This window comes from Ascaphus truei, chromosome 1, assembly GCF_040206685.1.
Source record: "Ascaphus truei isolate aAscTru1 chromosome 1, aAscTru1.hap1, whole genome shotgun sequence".
Lineage (NCBI taxonomy): Eukaryota > Metazoa > Chordata > Amphibia > Anura > Ascaphidae > Ascaphus > Ascaphus truei.
Window position 1 is genome coordinate 69,735,920 of NC_134483.1, and position 15,829 is coordinate 69,751,748.

The 15,829-nt window shown below is 50.5% G+C and overlaps 1 protein-coding gene and 7 non-coding genes across 8 annotated transcripts in view; all 8 read right to left on the reverse strand.

The window, feature by feature from the left end:
• The window catches only part of DHX29 (DExH-box helicase 29), a 198,664-nt gene that overhangs the window by 129,991 nt on the left and 52,844 nt on the right, over positions 1-15,829 (reverse strand). The gene's annotated exons all lie outside the window — the stretch shown is intronic.
• Positions 154-317, reverse strand: LOC142472568 (U1 spliceosomal RNA). Its single transcript, XR_012789764.1, has one exon. It is a non-coding gene; the product is annotated as a U1 spliceosomal RNA (small nuclear RNA).
• On the reverse strand, positions 1,304-1,467 carry LOC142472580 (U1 spliceosomal RNA). The gene has a single exon (XR_012789766.1). It is a non-coding gene; the product is annotated as a U1 spliceosomal RNA (small nuclear RNA).
• On the reverse strand, positions 2,454-2,617 carry LOC142472586 (U1 spliceosomal RNA). The gene has a single exon (XR_012789767.1). It is a non-coding gene; the product is annotated as a U1 spliceosomal RNA (small nuclear RNA).
• LOC142472592 (U1 spliceosomal RNA) lies at positions 3,604-3,767 on the reverse strand. Its single transcript, XR_012789773.1, has one exon. It is a non-coding gene; the product is annotated as a U1 spliceosomal RNA (small nuclear RNA).
• LOC142473120 (U1 spliceosomal RNA) lies at positions 4,754-4,917 on the reverse strand. Its single transcript, XR_012789988.1, has one exon. It is a non-coding gene; the product is annotated as a U1 spliceosomal RNA (small nuclear RNA).
• Positions 5,904-6,067, reverse strand: LOC142472594 (U1 spliceosomal RNA). The gene has a single exon (XR_012789775.1). It is a non-coding gene; the product is annotated as a U1 spliceosomal RNA (small nuclear RNA).
• LOC142472601 (U1 spliceosomal RNA) lies at positions 7,054-7,217 on the reverse strand. The gene has a single exon (XR_012789776.1). It is a non-coding gene; the product is annotated as a U1 spliceosomal RNA (small nuclear RNA).

Genomic DNA, 15,829 nt, shown 5'->3' on the forward strand with positions numbered 1-15,829 from the left:
AAAGCCAGCGGTGAAGATAGCAATTTTGAATGCAAATTCAGCGTAAGACGCTATTAGAAATGGGTGCATGATAAAGGAGGAGTCAACTTGAAGGTGAAAGGAATGGGGGTTGTGCACATGCGGGTAGCAAGTCTATCTTTTACCAAGAATAATCAGGGGAAAGCGCGAACGCAGTCCCCCACTACCATAAATTATGCAGTCGAGTTTCCCGCATTTGGGGAAATCGCAGGGGTCAGCACACCCGAAGTGCAATGGATGAGCCTCACCCTGGGTGAACCACCTTCATGATCATGGTATCTCCCCTGCCAGGTAAGTATGAGTTGTCTTAGGCAACGGGACCACCGCCTCCCGGGCACACCCCAGTCAACATAAGGAGGCTACCTTTCCGCAGTTCACATCCGATTGGGGGAAGAGACATTCAAAGCACACCTCCTCACTTAAGCTGCTGATTAGGGGACCTTTCATATTATTTCACTACTAATGATATCTCCCACATTCAACCATGCCCACAAAACATGTACAAGAACTCCCATGGTGCCTTGCAGAAAAGACATTTGCATGTGGTGACGTCGCACAGACAGTCAGTCAGCCTTTTTTCAACGGGCACAGACTCTCCTCAATTTGCATATGAAAGGAAGTGAGCATCCAAACCTAGCAGTATGTCTCCCCAGTGCTCACAGTGTAACCTCAGTTGAAACTTAAGAGCACAGCCATGAAGTTAATTTGTCCACAGATACTGCTAGCTTCAAACGATCCTTTTAACCATCTCGACTTTCAATTTCTTCTTTCGCATCCATGTGGAAAGGAACATTCAGAATCCAGTGCCATAGATACAGTGGTGTAACTAGAAGCCAAGTGCTTCCCGAAGATACTTAGTCCAATGACCTGGAGACCAAAAGTTGCAATCATTCCTGTAGTACTTTGTCTCGGGTGACATTCTTTTCAGACACTATTGAAGAACTTTGGGGCTTTTTTAAAGTCAGAATACTAGATACAGTACATGTGATCTTGCATTGCCATCTATTGGTTATCCATGCATTGCGCATTGGAAATCATACCAAGGGAAAAAAGAGGCCAGTCAGGGAAAAGCAAAAGCCCACCCCACGACGGAAGGCTTAAAAGTGGTCGGTTTCCTACACTGGGATTGCTAAAAGCCAGCGGTGAAGATAGCAATTTTGAATGCAAATTCAGCGTAAGACGCTATTAGAAATGGGTGCATGATAAAGGAGGAGTCAACTTGAAGGTGAAAGGAATGGGGGTTGTGCACATGCGGGTAGCAAGTCTATCTTTTACCAAGAATAATCAGGGGAAAGCGCGAACGCAGTCCCCCACTACCATAAATTATGCAGTCGAGTTTCCCGCATTTGGGGAAATCGCAGGGGTCAGCACACCCGAAGTGCAATGGATGAGCCTCACCCTGGGTGAACCACCTTCATGATCATGGTATCTCCCCTGCCAGGTAAGTATGAGTTGTTTTAGGCAACGGGACCACCGCCTCCCGGGCACACCCCAGTCAACATAAGGAGGCTACCTTTCCGCAGTTCACATCCGATTGGGGGAAGAGACATTCAAAGCACACCTCCTCACTTAAGCTGCTGATTAGGGGACCTTTCATATTATTTCACTACTAATGATATCTCCCACATTCAACCATGCCCACAATACATGTACAAGAACTCCCATGGTGCCTTGCAGAAAAGACATTTGCATGTGGTGACGTCGCACAGACAGTCAGTCAGCCTTTTTTCAACGGGCACAGACTCTCCTCAATTTGCATATGAAAGGAAGTGAGCATCCAAACCTAGCAGTATGTCTCCCCAGTGCTCACAGTGTAACCTCAGTTGAAACTTAAGAGCACAGCCATGAAGTTAATTTGTCCACAGATACTGCTAGCTTCAAACGATCCTTTTAACCATCTCGACTTTCAATTTCTTCTTTCGCATCCATGTGGAAAGGAACATTCAGAATCCAGTGCCATAGATACAGTGGTGTAACTAGAAGCCAAGTGCTTCCCGAAGATACTTAGTCCAATGACCTGGAGACCAAAAGTTGCAATCATTCCTGTAGTACTTTGTCTCGGGTGACATTCTTTTCAGACACTATTGAAGAACTTTGGGGCTTTTTTAAAGTCAGAATACTAGATACAGTACATGTGATCTTGCATTGCCATCTATTGGTTATCCATGCATTGCGCATTGGAAATCATACCAAGGGAAAAAAGAGGCCAGTCAGGGAAAAGCAAAAGCCCACCCCACGACGGAAGGCTTAAAAGTGGTCGGTTTCCTACACTGGGATTGCTAAAAGCCAGCGGTGAAGATAGCAATTTTGAATGCAAATTCAGCGTAAGACGCTATTAGAAATGGGTGCATGATAAAGGAGGAGTCAACTTGAAGGTGAAAGGAATGGGGGTTGTGCACATGCGGGTAGCAAGTCTATCTTTTACCAAGAATAATCAGGGGAAAGCGCGAACGCAGTCCCCCACTACCATAAATTATGCAGTCGAGTTTCCCGCATTTGGGGAAATCGCAGGGGTCAGCACACCCGAAGTGCAATGGATGAGCCTCACCCTGGGTGAACCACCTTCATGATCATGGTATCTCCCCTGCCAGGTAAGTATGAGTTGTTTTAGACAACGGGACCACCGCCTCCCGGGCACACCCCAGTCAACATAAGGAGGCTACCTTTCCGCAGTTCACATCCGATTGGGGGAAGAGACATTCAAAGCACACCTCCTCACTTAAGCTGCTGATTAGGGGACCTTTCATATTATTTCACTACTAATGATATCTCCCACATTCAACCATGCCCACAATACATGTACAAGAACTCCCATGGTGCCTTGCAGAAAAGACATTTGCATGTGGTGACGTCGCACAGACAGTCAGTCAGCCTTTTTTCAACGGGCACAGACTCTCCTCAATTTGCATATGAAAGGAAGTGAGCATCCAAACCTAGCAGTATGTCTCCCCAGTGCTCACAGTGTAACCTCAGTTGAAACTTAAGAGCACAGCCATGAAGTTAATTTGTCCACAGATACTGCTAGCTTCAAACGATCCTTTTAACCATCTCGACTTTCAATTTCTTCTTTCGCATCCATGTGGAAAGGAACATTCAGAATCCAGTGCCATAGATACAGTGGTGTAACTAGAAGCCAAGTGCTTCCCGAAGATACTTAGTCCAATGACCTGGAGACCAAAAGTTGCAATCATTCCTGTAGTACTTTGTCTCGGGTGACATTCTTTTCAGACACTATTGAAGAACTTTGGGGCTTTTTTAAAGTCAGAATACTAGATACAGTACATGTGATCTTGCATTGCCATCTATTGGTTATCCATGCATTGCGCATTGGAAATCATACCAAGGGAAAAAAGAGGCCAGTCAGGGAAAAGCAAAAGCCCACCCCACGACGGAAGGCTTAAAAGTGGTCGGTTTCCTACACTGGGATTGCTAAAAGCCAGCGGTGAAGATAGCAATTTTGAATGCAAATTCAGCGTAAGACGCTATTAGAAATGGGTGCATGATAAAGGAGGAGTCAACTTGAAGGTGAAAGGAATGGGGGTTGTGCACATGCGGGTAGCAAGTCTATCTTTTACCAAGAATAATCAGGGGAAAGCGCGAACGCAGTCCCCCACTACCATAAATTATGCAGTCGAGTTTCCCGCATTTGGGGAAATCGCAGGGGTCAGCACACCCGAAGTGCAATGGATGAGCCTCACCCTGGGTGAACCACCTTCATGATCATGGTATCTCCCCTGCCAGGTAAGTATGAGTTGTCTTAGGCAACGGGACCACCGCCTCCCGGGCACACCCCAGTCAACATAAGGAGGCTACCTTTCCGCAGTTCACATCCGATTGGGGGAAGAGACATTCAAAGCACACCTCCTCACTTAAGCTGCTGATTAGGGGACCTTTCATATTATTTCACTACTAATGATATCTCCCACATTCAACCATGCCCACAATACATGTACAAGAACTCCCATGGTGCCTTGCAGAAAAGACATTTGCATGTGGTGACGTCGCACAGACAGTCAGTCAGCCTTTTTTCAACGGGCACAGACTCTCCTCAATTTGCATATGAAAGGAAGTGAGCATCCAAACCTAGCAGTATGTCTCCCCAGTGCTCACAGTGTAACCTCAGTTGAAACTTAAGAGCACAGCCATGAAGTTAATTTGTCCACAGATACTGCTAGCTTCAAACGATCCTTTTAACCATCTCGACTTTCAATTTCTTCTTTCGCATCCATGTGGAAAGGAACATTCAGAATCCAGTGCCATAGATACAGTGGTGTAACTAGAAGCCAAGTGCTTCCCGAAGATACTTAGTCCAATGACCTGGAGACCAAAAGTTGCAATCATTCCTGTAGTACTTTGTCTCGGGTGACATTCTTTTCAGACACTATTGAAGAACTTTGGGGCTTTTTTAAAGTCAGAATACTAGATACAGTACATGTGATCTTGCATTGCCATCTATTGGTTATCCATGCATTGCGCATTGGAAATCATACCAAGGGAAAAAAGAGGCCAGTCAGGGAAAAGCAAAAGCCCACCCCACGACGGAAGGCTTAAAAGTGGTCGGTTTCCTACACTGGGATTGCTAAAAGCCAGCGGTGAAGATAGCAATTTTGAATGCAAATTCAGCGTAAGACGCTATTAGAAATGGGTGCATGATAAAGGAGGAGTCAACTTGAAGGTGAAAGGAATGGGGGTTGTGCACATGCGGGTAGCAAGTCTATCTTTTACCAAGAATAATCAGGGGAAAGCGCGAACGCAATCCCCCACTACCATAAATTATGCAGTCGAGTTTCCCGCATTTGGGGAAATCGCAGGGGTCAGCACACCCGAAGTGCAATGGATGAGCCTCACCCTGGGTGAACCACCTTCATGATCATGGTATCTCCCCTGCCAGGTAAGTATGAGTTGTCTTAGGCAACGGGACCACCGCCTCCCGGGCACACCCCAGTCAACATAAGGAGGCTACCTTTCCGCAGTTCACATCCGATTGGGGGAAGAGACATTCAAAGCACACCTCCTCACTTAAGCTGCTGATTAGGGGACCTTTCATATTATTTCACTACTAATGATATCTCCCACATTCAACCATGCCCACAATACATGTACAAGAACTCCCATGGTGCCTTGCAGAAAAGACATTTGCATGTGGTGACGTCGCACAGACAGTCAGTCAGCCTTTTTTCAACGGGCACAGACTCTCCTCAATTTGCATATGAAAGGAAGTGAGCATCCAAACCTAGCAGTATGTCTCCCCAGTGCTCACAGTGTAACCTCAGTTGAAACTTAAGAGCACAGCCATGAAGTTAATTTGTCCACAGATACTGCTAGCTTCAAACGATCCTTTTAACCATCTCGACTTTCAATTTCTTCTTTCGCATCCATGTGGAAAGGAACATTCAGAATCCAGTGCCATAGATACAGTGGTGTAACTAGAAGCCAAGTGCTTCCCGAAGATACTTAGTCCAATGACCTGGAGACCAAAAGTTGCAATCATTCCTGTAGTACTTTGTCTCGGGTGACATTCTTTTCAGACACTATTGAAGAACTTTGGGGCTTTTTTAAAGTCAGAATACTAGATACAGTACATGTGATCTTGCATTGCCATCTATTGGTTATCCATGCATTGCGCATTGGAAATCATACCAAGGGAAAAAAGAGGCCAGTCAGGGAAAAGCAAAAGCCCACCCCACGACGGAAGGCTTAAAAGTGGTCGGTTTCCTACACTGGGATTGCTAAAAGCCAGCGGTGAAGATAGCAATTTTGAATGCAAATTCAGCGTAAGACGCTATTAGAAATGGGTGCATGATAAAGGAGGAGTCAACTTGAAGGTGAAAGGAATGGGGGTTGTGCACATGCGGGTAGCAAGTCTATCTTTTACCAAGAATAATCAGGGGAAAGCGCGAACGCAGTCCCCCACTACCATAAATTATGCAGTCGAGTTTCCCGCATTTGGGGAAATCGCAGGGGTCAGCACACCCGAAGTGCAATGGATGAGCCTCACCCTGGGTGAACCACCTTCATGATCATGGTATCTCCCCTGCCAGGTAAGTATGAGTTGTCTTAGGCAACGGGACCACCGCCTCCCGGGCACACCCCAGTCAACATAAGGAGGCTACCTTTCCGCAGTTCACATCCGATTGGGGGAAGAGACATTCAAAGCACACCTCCTCACTTAAGCTGCTGATTAGGGGACCTTTCATATTATTTCACTACTAATGATATCTCCCACATTCAACCATGCCCACAATACATGTACAAGAACTCCCATGGTGCCTTGCAGAAAAGACATTTGCATGTGGTGACGTCGCACAGACAGTCAGTCAGCCTTTTTTCAACGGGCACAGACTCTCCTCAATTTGCATATGAAAGGAAGTGAGCATCCAAACCTAGCAGTATGTCTCCCCAGTGCTCACAGTGTAACCTCAGTTGAAACTTAAGAGCACAGCCATGAAGTTAATTTGTCCACAGATACTGCTAGCTTCAAACGATCCTTTTAACCATCTCGACTTTCAATTTCTTCTTTCGCATCCATGTGGAAAGGAACATTCAGAATCCAGTGCCATAGATACAGTGGTGTAACTAGAAGCCAAGTGCTTCCCGAAGATACTTAGTCCAATGACCTGGAGACCAAAAGTTGCAATCATTCCTGTAGTACTTTGTCTCGGGTGACATTCTTTTCAGACACTATTGAAGAACTTTGGGGCTTTTTTAAAGTCAGAATACTAGATACAGTACATGTGATCTTGCATTGCCATCTATTGGTTATCCATGCATTGCGCATTGGAAATCATACCAAGGGAAAAAAGAGGCCAGTCAGGGAAAAGCAAAAGCCCACCCCACGACGGAAGGCTTAAAAGTGGTCGGTTTCCTACACTGGGATTGCTAAAAGCCAGCGGTGAAGATAGCAATTTTGAATGCAAATTCAGCGTAAGACGCTATTAGAAATGGGTGCATGATAAAGGAGGAGTCAACTTGAAGGTGAAAGGAATGGGGGTTGTGCACATGCGGGTAGCAAGTCTATCTTTTACCAAGAATAATCAGGGGAAAGCGCGAACGCAGTCCCCCACTACCATAAATTATGCAGTCGAGTTTCCCGCATTTGGGGAAATCGCAGGGGTCAGCACACCCGAAGTGCAATGGATGAGCCTCACCCTGGGTGAACCACCTTCATGATCATGGTATCTCCCCTGCCAGGTAAGTATGAGTTGTTTTGGGCAACGGGACCACCGCCTCCCGGGCACACCCCAGTCAACATAAGGAGGCTACCTTTCTGCAGTTCACATCCGATTGGGGGAAAAGACATTCAAAGCACACCACCTCAAGTGAATTAACTAAATAAATAGTGAACCTTCTATATCCTTTCACCATTCAAAAAAACCTCCCAAATGATACAATGTGCCCAACAACAACAACTACAGCATGCAGCATGTGAGCGGGTTTGAAGCAGGTTCAGACTCTTGTAAGCATTTGCATACGAAAGGAAGGGAGCATCCTAGGCCGACACTGTTCTGTGCTATGCCTGAAATGGAACTGGAGAGCAGTGAACAAAGTTGAATTCGCAACACAACCTAAACGGATGGCGCTATATAAATACAGATACACACATACACACACACACACACACACACACACACACACACACACACACACACACACACACACACACGTTGGGCCCGTCTGAATGATTATTGCCAGACAAGGATGTTGCTTCCTCGTCACAGACGGACATGCGTGATATAGCGCCAACTAGACGACTAGCGATTCCCATTCAAATGATGTGGAGACGGGAAAGAGCATCCTATCTATCCGTGATAGAATGTCTGCTATACAATTTACTCCATTAAACTGTGAAAGGCTTCCTTCCCCCCCCCCTCAGACCTTATATAAATAAATGTGCTATGTTAGCAAGAGATTAGTGGTGCTGCATTTTGCATGTATCTGCTAGCTATGTATGCAAAACAAAAAGTGCTCGAAAAGCAAAGAAAGGGTGCAGAAAGAGTGCAGAAAGAGTGCAAACCCTGGGAAGGGTGTAGTGAGAATAAAAATAAAATATTAAAGCAAAAAAAGTATTGAAGTACAGCAGGGCCCCGCTCATACAGCGGGTTCTGTTCCAGGCCTCCGCCGTAAAGCGGAAATCGCCGTAAAGCGGGGCCCTACTGTACTGTATTGTACTTTTGAAAACAGAGATGCAGAGCTGTAAACCGACTGTTTCGCTGACAACTAAAACTGTTGCTTAGTGACAGCCGAATACTCAGCTGCTGAGCGCGTCATGTCAAAAATCACCAAAAAAAGGAACAAGCGCCGAACCTAATGAATATGGGTATACAATGGGAAGCGCTGTATGAGCGGAACGCCGTAAAGCGGAGCCCTACTGTATCTCAGAGACATCTGTTGGTTACAGACAGTCCTCGGTTATCCGACACAATGCGTTATTCAAAATGGCGTTGGATAGCGAAACGTTGTAAAGCGAAATACGTTTTCCCATAGGAACACTGTTTAAATGAAAGGTTCCGTTCCTGAAGGCATTTTTAACACTAAAATACACCAAATATTTTACGCAGGTAATAAGATATGCAGCACACACATAAATTATATAGTGTATATACTGTATTATATATATAATATAACATAATAAAAATATATATTATATAATATTATATAGTATAATATAATATTATATATATGCTCTTACGACGCTTTGCAACGTTGTGTATGTGTATATATAGGCAGTCCTCATTTTACAACGCTTCGTTTTACAACAAATGGCTTATCCAACGCTATGCAATGCATACCTATGTTCATTTTTACAACGCCAAAACAGCTTATCCAACGTGCTTACGACGCTTTGCAACTGTTTTTATGTTTATGTGTATATATATATATATATATATATATATATATATATATATACACACATATACATATACACACTGTATATATATATATAATATAGCAGAAAATAGCCGTGTTAGTCCAGTTGCGATAGTGCAGAATAAATGAGTTCTTCAGTATTAGGTGATATCTTTTTTATTGGACTAACAATTTATGTCATAGGACAAGCTTTCGAGAGTTATCCTCTCTTCTTCAGGTCAAGCAATACTGATATACAAAGGATTCAATGGCTAAAACAGTGTAAAGAGAGGGGGGGAAAAAAAAACAACAGATATTTACTGTAGATAAGGCAAGGTGTTAAAAGTGTTTGAAGCCAGGGGACAGTGTCAAAGAAAGGTGGGGAGGGGAAGGGATGCTGGGGGGGAGAGAAAGTGTGGATAAGAATTGAGGCAAGCAGAATAATTACAAACAATTTTGATAGGGTGTGAGAAAACCCATGTCTGCATTAAGTCCTTTGGTTTTGGTGTCAAAGAGTCTTATCATTCTGAGTTCAAATGTTTTCCGTTCGTGGGTGCTTTTAAACATTCCATTGAGGATTTTGATTTTTAAATCATTTATGGAATGATCTGGTTGTGAGAAGTGATGTCCCACAGGTGAGCAGTATCTTCCTTCTTCGTGATGGAGTGTAGAGTGTCTGTGCATATTCATTCTTCCTTGTAGTTTTTGGCTGGTATCCTCAATGTAGCAACCTTGGTCACATTTGTTGCACTGAATCATATACACTATATTCCTGGATGTGCAGCTGTATGATTCTTTAACATTGAATGTTCTATGGCAGCGTTTCCCAAATGGTGGGTCGCGACCCGGCACCGGGCCACGGCACCAAAATTGCCGGGTCGCAGCGAGGCTGGCCGCGCGGTGTCTCCTCCCAGCCCCCCCCCCCCCCCCCCGCTCGAGTTAAAAAAAATAGCAGCGATTCCCCCCGCGGTCCCGCGCACATGCGCAGGGCAAGCAGGGACCGCTCCCTTCCTCCCCCCCGCTCCCAACATGGGACGGAGGAGGAAGTACCAGCTCCTCTGCGGCCTGCTTCCTCCCGCGACCCGCTTCCAGAGCTCACCTCCCGTGGCACCCCCTCCCGAGCCCACCTCCCGGGGCACCCCCTCACGAGCCCACCTCCCGGGGCACCCCCTCCCGAGCCCACCTCCCGTGCCACCCCCGCCCGAGCCCACCTCCCGTGCCACCCCCTCCCGAGCTCACCTCCCGTGGCACCCCCTCCCGAGCTCACCTCCCGTGCCCCCAAGCCCACCTCCCGTGCCCCCAAGCCCACCTCCCGTCCCGGGCAGCAGGGGATATCGGGGGCAGCAGGGGAAAGCGTCCGGCCTCAAGGTAAGTCACCCCACCCACCCAGTCACTGTCACCCACCCAGTCACTGTCACCCACCCACCCAGTCACTGTCACCCACCCACCCAGTCACTGTCACCCAGTCACTGTCACCCACCCACCCAGTCACTGTCACCAACCCACCCAGTCACTGTCAAAGTCACTGTCATAGTCACTGTCACCCACCCAGTCACTGTAACCCAGTCACGGTCACCCACCCACCCAGTCACTGTCACCCACCCACCCAGTCACTGTCACCCACCCACCCAGTCACTGTCACCCACCCACCCAGTCACTGTCACCCACCCAGTCACTGTCACCCAGTCACTGTCACCCACCCAGTCACTGTCACCCACCCAGTCACTGTCACCCACCCACCCACTGTCACCCACCCACCCACTGTCACCCACCCACTGTCACCCACCCACTGTCACCCACCCACTGTCACCCACCCACCCAGTCACTGTCACCCACCCACCCAGTCACTGTCACTGTCACCCACCCAGTCACTGTCACCCACCCAGTCACTGTCACCCACCCAGTCACTGTCACCCACCCAGTCACTGTCACCCACCCACCCAGTCACTGTCACCCACCCAGTCACTGTCAAAGTCACTGTCACCCACCCAGTCACTGTCACTGTCACCCACTGTCTCCCACCCACCCAGTCACTCACCCACCGTCTCCCACACACCCACCCAGTCACTGCCTCCCACCCAAGTGTCCCAGTCCCCCCTCCCAGTCCCCCATCCCCCGCACCCAGTCCCCCCTCCCACCCAGTCCCCCCTCCCAGTCCCCCATCCCCCCTCCCCCTCCCACCCAGTCCCCCCTCCCAGTCCCCCATCCCTCCCACCCAGTACCCCCTCCCACCCAGTCCCAGTCCCCCCTCCCACCCGCCCCCAGTCCCAGTCCCCCCCAGTCCCAGTCCCCCCTCCCCCCCCAGTCCCCCCTCCCACCCAGTACCCCCCCCCCACCCACCCAGTCCCCCCCTACCCACCCAGTCCCACCCAGTCACCCCCTCCCACCCAGTCCCAGTCCCCCCCTCCCACCCACCCAGTCCAAGTCCCCCCTCCCCCCCCAGTCCCCCCTCCCACTCAGTACCCCCCCCACCCAGTCACCCCCCTCCCACCCACCCAGTCCCCCCCTCCTCCCACCCACCCAGTCCCCCCCTCCTCCCACCCACCCAGTCCCCCCCTCCTCCCACCCAGCCAGTCCCTGCCCCCCCCTCCAGTCACTCACATCCGTCATTGCCTGTAATTCACTGTTTGTGTCTGTGTGCGTATAGGGGAGAGCGAGTGTGTGTGTGTGTGTGTGTGTGTGTGTGTATCAGTGTCTGTGTGTGTGTATCTGTATCAGTGTCTGTGTGTCTGTGTGTCTGTGTGTCTGTGTGTGTGTGTGTGTCTGTGTGTGTGTCTGTGTGTGTGTCTGTGTGTCTGTGTGTGTGTGTGTGTGTATATATATATCAGTGTGTGTGTGTATCAGTATCAGTGTGTGTGTGTGTATCAGTGTGTGTGTGTGTATCAGTGTGTGTGTGTATCAGTATCAGTGTGTGTGTGTGTGTATCAGTGTGTGTGTATCAGTGTGTGTGTATCAGTGTGTGTGTATCAGTGTGTGTGTATCAGTGTGTGTGTATCAGTGTGTGTGTATCAGTGTGTGTGTATCAGTGTGTGTGTATCAGTGTCTGTGTATCAGTGTCTGTGTATCAGTGTCTGTGTATCAGTGTCTGTGTATCAGTGTCTGTGTATCAGTGTCTGTGTATCAGTGTCTGTGTATCAGTGTCTGTGTATCAGTGTGTGTGTATCAGTGTCTGTGTGTGTATCAGTGTGTGTGTGTGTGTGTATCAGTGTGTGTGTGTGTGTGTGTAGCAGTGTCTGTGTGTGTGTGTAGCAGTGTCTCTGTGTGTGTATCAGTGTGTGTAGCAGTGTCTCTGTGTGGCTGCGTGTGTGTGTATCAGTGGCTGCGTGTGTGTGTTTATCAGTGGCTGCGTGTGTGTGTTTATCAGTGGCTGTGTGTGTATCAGTGTGTGTGTGTCAGTGGCTGCGTATATAAAATATATAAATAAAATACATTTAATAAATTCCTAGTCAGAACAACATTCGTTTTTGACAAATGTATTTATTGTATTACATTATACTACAATTAGTCCTTGTTACATGTGTGTGTGTAAATGTCGGATCTAGAATTAAAAGCCAGGTGTGAATGACTAGTTTCCTGAACCCCTTAACCAGTGTCTGGATGCCCCCGCTTCACAATATCTAAATCAGCAATCCCACCTGGGATCTTACCTGATCCGCAGTCCCTCAATTTCCAGGTACGCTCATTCCCGCAATGTTATACATTGGGGATGTGTTCCCTACCTGTCTTCTGGGTTAGGGGGGGGGTTCCGATGTCTTCCGTGTGAAGCTTGAGCCAGATCTGGAAGAAAGCAGTATAGGGTAGTTAAGATTTCGGTGTAGTATAGGGCAGTTAAGATATATAGGGTAAATAAGAGATCCAGATCCAGAGTGTGAGTGACAGAGAGAGAGAGTGTGGGGAGAGAGAGACTGTAGGGGAGAGAGAGAGAGAGAGATGTAGGGGAGAGAGAGAGTGTGGGGGGGAGAGAGAGAGAGTGTGGGGCAGAGAGAGTATGGGGGAGAGAGAGAGAGAGTGTGGGGGGAGAGAGGGAGAGAGAGTGTGGGGAGAGAGAATGTGGGGGAGAGAGAGTGTGGGGGAGAGAGAGTGTGGAGGAGAGAGAGTGTGGGGGGAGAGAGAGAGTGTGGGGGAGAGAGAGAGAGTGTGGGGGAGAGAGAGAGTGTGGGGAGAGAGAGAGAGAGTGTGGGGGAGAGAGGGAGAGAGAGTGTGGGGAGAGAGGGAGAGAGAGTGTGGGGGAGAGAGGGAGAGAGAGTGTGGGGGAGAGAGGGAGAGAGAGTGTGGGGGGAGAGAGAGAGAGTGTGGGGGAGAGAGAGAGAGTGTGGGGAGAGAGTGTGGGAGAGAGAGAGAGAGAGAGTGTGGGAGAGAGAGAGAGTGTAGGGAGAGAGAGTGTAGGGGAGAGAGAGAGAGTGTGGGGGGGAGAGAGAGAGAGTGTGGGGCAGAGAGAGTATGGGGGAGAGAGAGTGTGGGGGAGAGAGAATGTGGGGGAGAGAGAGTGTGGGGGAGAGAGAGTGTGGAGGAGAGAGAGTGTGGGGGGAGAGAGAGAGTGTGGGGGAGAGAGAGAGAGTGTGGGGGAGAGAGAGAGAGAGTGTGGGGGAGAGAGAGAGAGAGAGTGTGGGGGAGAGAGAGAGAGTGTGGGGGAGAGAGGGAGAGAGAGTGTGGGGGAGAGAGGGAGAGAGAGTGTGGGGGAGAGAGGGAGAGAGAGTGTGGGGAGAGAGGGAGAGAGAGTGTGGGGGAGAGAGGGAGAGAGAGTGTGGGGGAGAGAGAGAGTGTGGGGGAGAGAGAGAGAGAGTGTGGGGGAGAGAGAGAGAGAGTATGGGGGAGAGAGAGTATGGGGGAGAGAGAGTGTGGGAGAGAGAGTGTGGGAGAGAGAGTGTGGGGGAGAGAGAGTGTGGGGGAGAGAGAGTGTGGGGGAGAGAGAGTATGGGGAGAGAGAGTGTGGGGGAGAGGGAGAGAGAGTGTGGGGGAGAGAGAGAGAGTGTGGGGGAGAGGAGAGAGAGTGTGGGGGAGAGAGTGTGGGAGAGAGAGAGAGAGAGAGTGTTGGAGAGAGAGAGAGTGTGGGGGAAAGAGAGAGAGAGTGTGGGGGAGAGAGAGAGTGTGGGGGAGAGAGAGAGAGTGGTGGGAGAGAGAGAGAGAGAGAGTGTGGGAGAGAGAGAGAGAGAGAGTGTGGGGAGAGAGAGTGTGGGGGAGAGAGAGTGTGGGGGAGAGAGAGTGTGGGGGAGAGAGAGAGAGTGTGGGGGAGAGAGAGAGAGTGTGGGGGAGAGAGAGAGAGTGTGGGGGAGAGAGAGAGAGTGTGGGGGAGAGAGAGAGAGTGTGGGGGGAGAGAGAGAGAGTGTGGGGGAGAGAGAGTGTGGGGGAGAGAGAGTGTGGGGGAGAGAGAGAGTGTGGGGGAGAGAGAGAGTGTGGGGGAGAGAGAGAGTGTGGGGGAGAGAGAGAGAGAGTGGGGGGGGGAGAGAGAGAGAGTGTGGGGGGGGGGGAGAGAGGGAGAGAGAGTGTGGGGGAGAGAGGGAGAGAGAGTGTGGGGGGAGAGAGAGAGTGTGAGGGGGAGAGAGAATGAGTGTGGGGGAGAGAGAGTGTGTGGGGGAGAGAGTGTGGGGGAGAGAGAGGAGTGGGGGGAGAGAGAGAGTGTGGGGGAGAGAGTGTGGGGGAGAGAGTGTGGGGGAGAGAGTGTGGGGGAGAGAGTGTGGGGGAGAGAGTGGGGGAGAGAGTGTGGGGGAGAGAGTGTGGGGGGGGAGAGAGTGTGGGGAGAGAGAGTGTGGGGAAGAGAGAGTGTGGGGGAGAGGGAGAGAGAGTGTGGGGGAGAGAGAGAGTGTGGGAGAGAGAGTGTGGGAGAGAGAGAGAGTGTGGGGGGGAGAGAGAGAGAGTGGGGGGGAGAGAGAGAGAGAGTGTGTGGGGGAGAGAGAGAGAGTGTGGGGGAGAGAGAGAGTGTGGGGGAGAGAGAGAGTCGTGGGGGAGAGAGAGAGAGTGTGGGGGAGAGAGAGAGAGTGTGGGGGAGAGAGAGAGAGAGTGTGTGGGGGAGAGAGAGAGAGTGTGGGGGAGAGAGAGAGTGTGGGGGGAGAGAGAGAGTGTGGGGGAGAGAGAGAGAGTGTGGGGGGAGAGAGAGAGTGTGTGGGGGAGAGAAAGAGAGTGTGGGGGAGAGAGAGTGTGGGGGAGAGAGAGAGTGTGGGGGGGGAGAGAGAGTGTGGGGGGGAGAGAGAGATAGAGTGTGGGGGGGAGAGAGTGTGGGGGGGAGAGAGTGTGGGGGGGAGAGAGAGAGTGTGGGGGAGACAGAGGAGAGAAACGGTGGGTGACACACACAGAGGGTGGGTGATACACAGAGAGAGAGAGGCTGGGTGAGTGGTTTGCTGGGTGAGTGGCTGGGTGGGGCAGGGGTGACTGGGGTGGGGTGAGTGACTGACACTGACTGGGGGTGGGGGGGTGACTGACACTGACTGGGGGTGGGGGGTGACTGACACTGACTGGGGTGGGGGGGGTGACTGACACTGACTGGGGGTGGGGGGTGACTGACACTGACTGGGGTTGGGGGGGTGACTGACACTGACTGGGGGTGGGGGGGTGACTGACACTGACTGGGGTGGGGGGGTGACTGACACTGACTGGGGGTGGGGGAGTGACTGACACTGACTGGGGGTGGGGGGGTGACTGACACTGACTGGGGGTGGGGGGGTGACTGACACTGACTGGGGGGGTGACTGACACTGACTGGTGGTGAGGGGGGTGACTGACACTGACTGGGGGTGGGGGGGTGACTGACACTGACTGGGGGTGGGGGGGTGACTGACACTGACTGGGGGTGGGGGGTGACTGACACTGACTGGGGGTGGGGGGTGACTGACACTGACTGGGGGTGGGGGGTGACTGACACTGACTGGGGGTGGGGGGTGACTGACACTGACTGGGGGTGGGGGGTGACTGACACTGACTGGGGTGGGGGGTGACTGACACTGACTGGGGGGTGACTGACAGGGGGGGG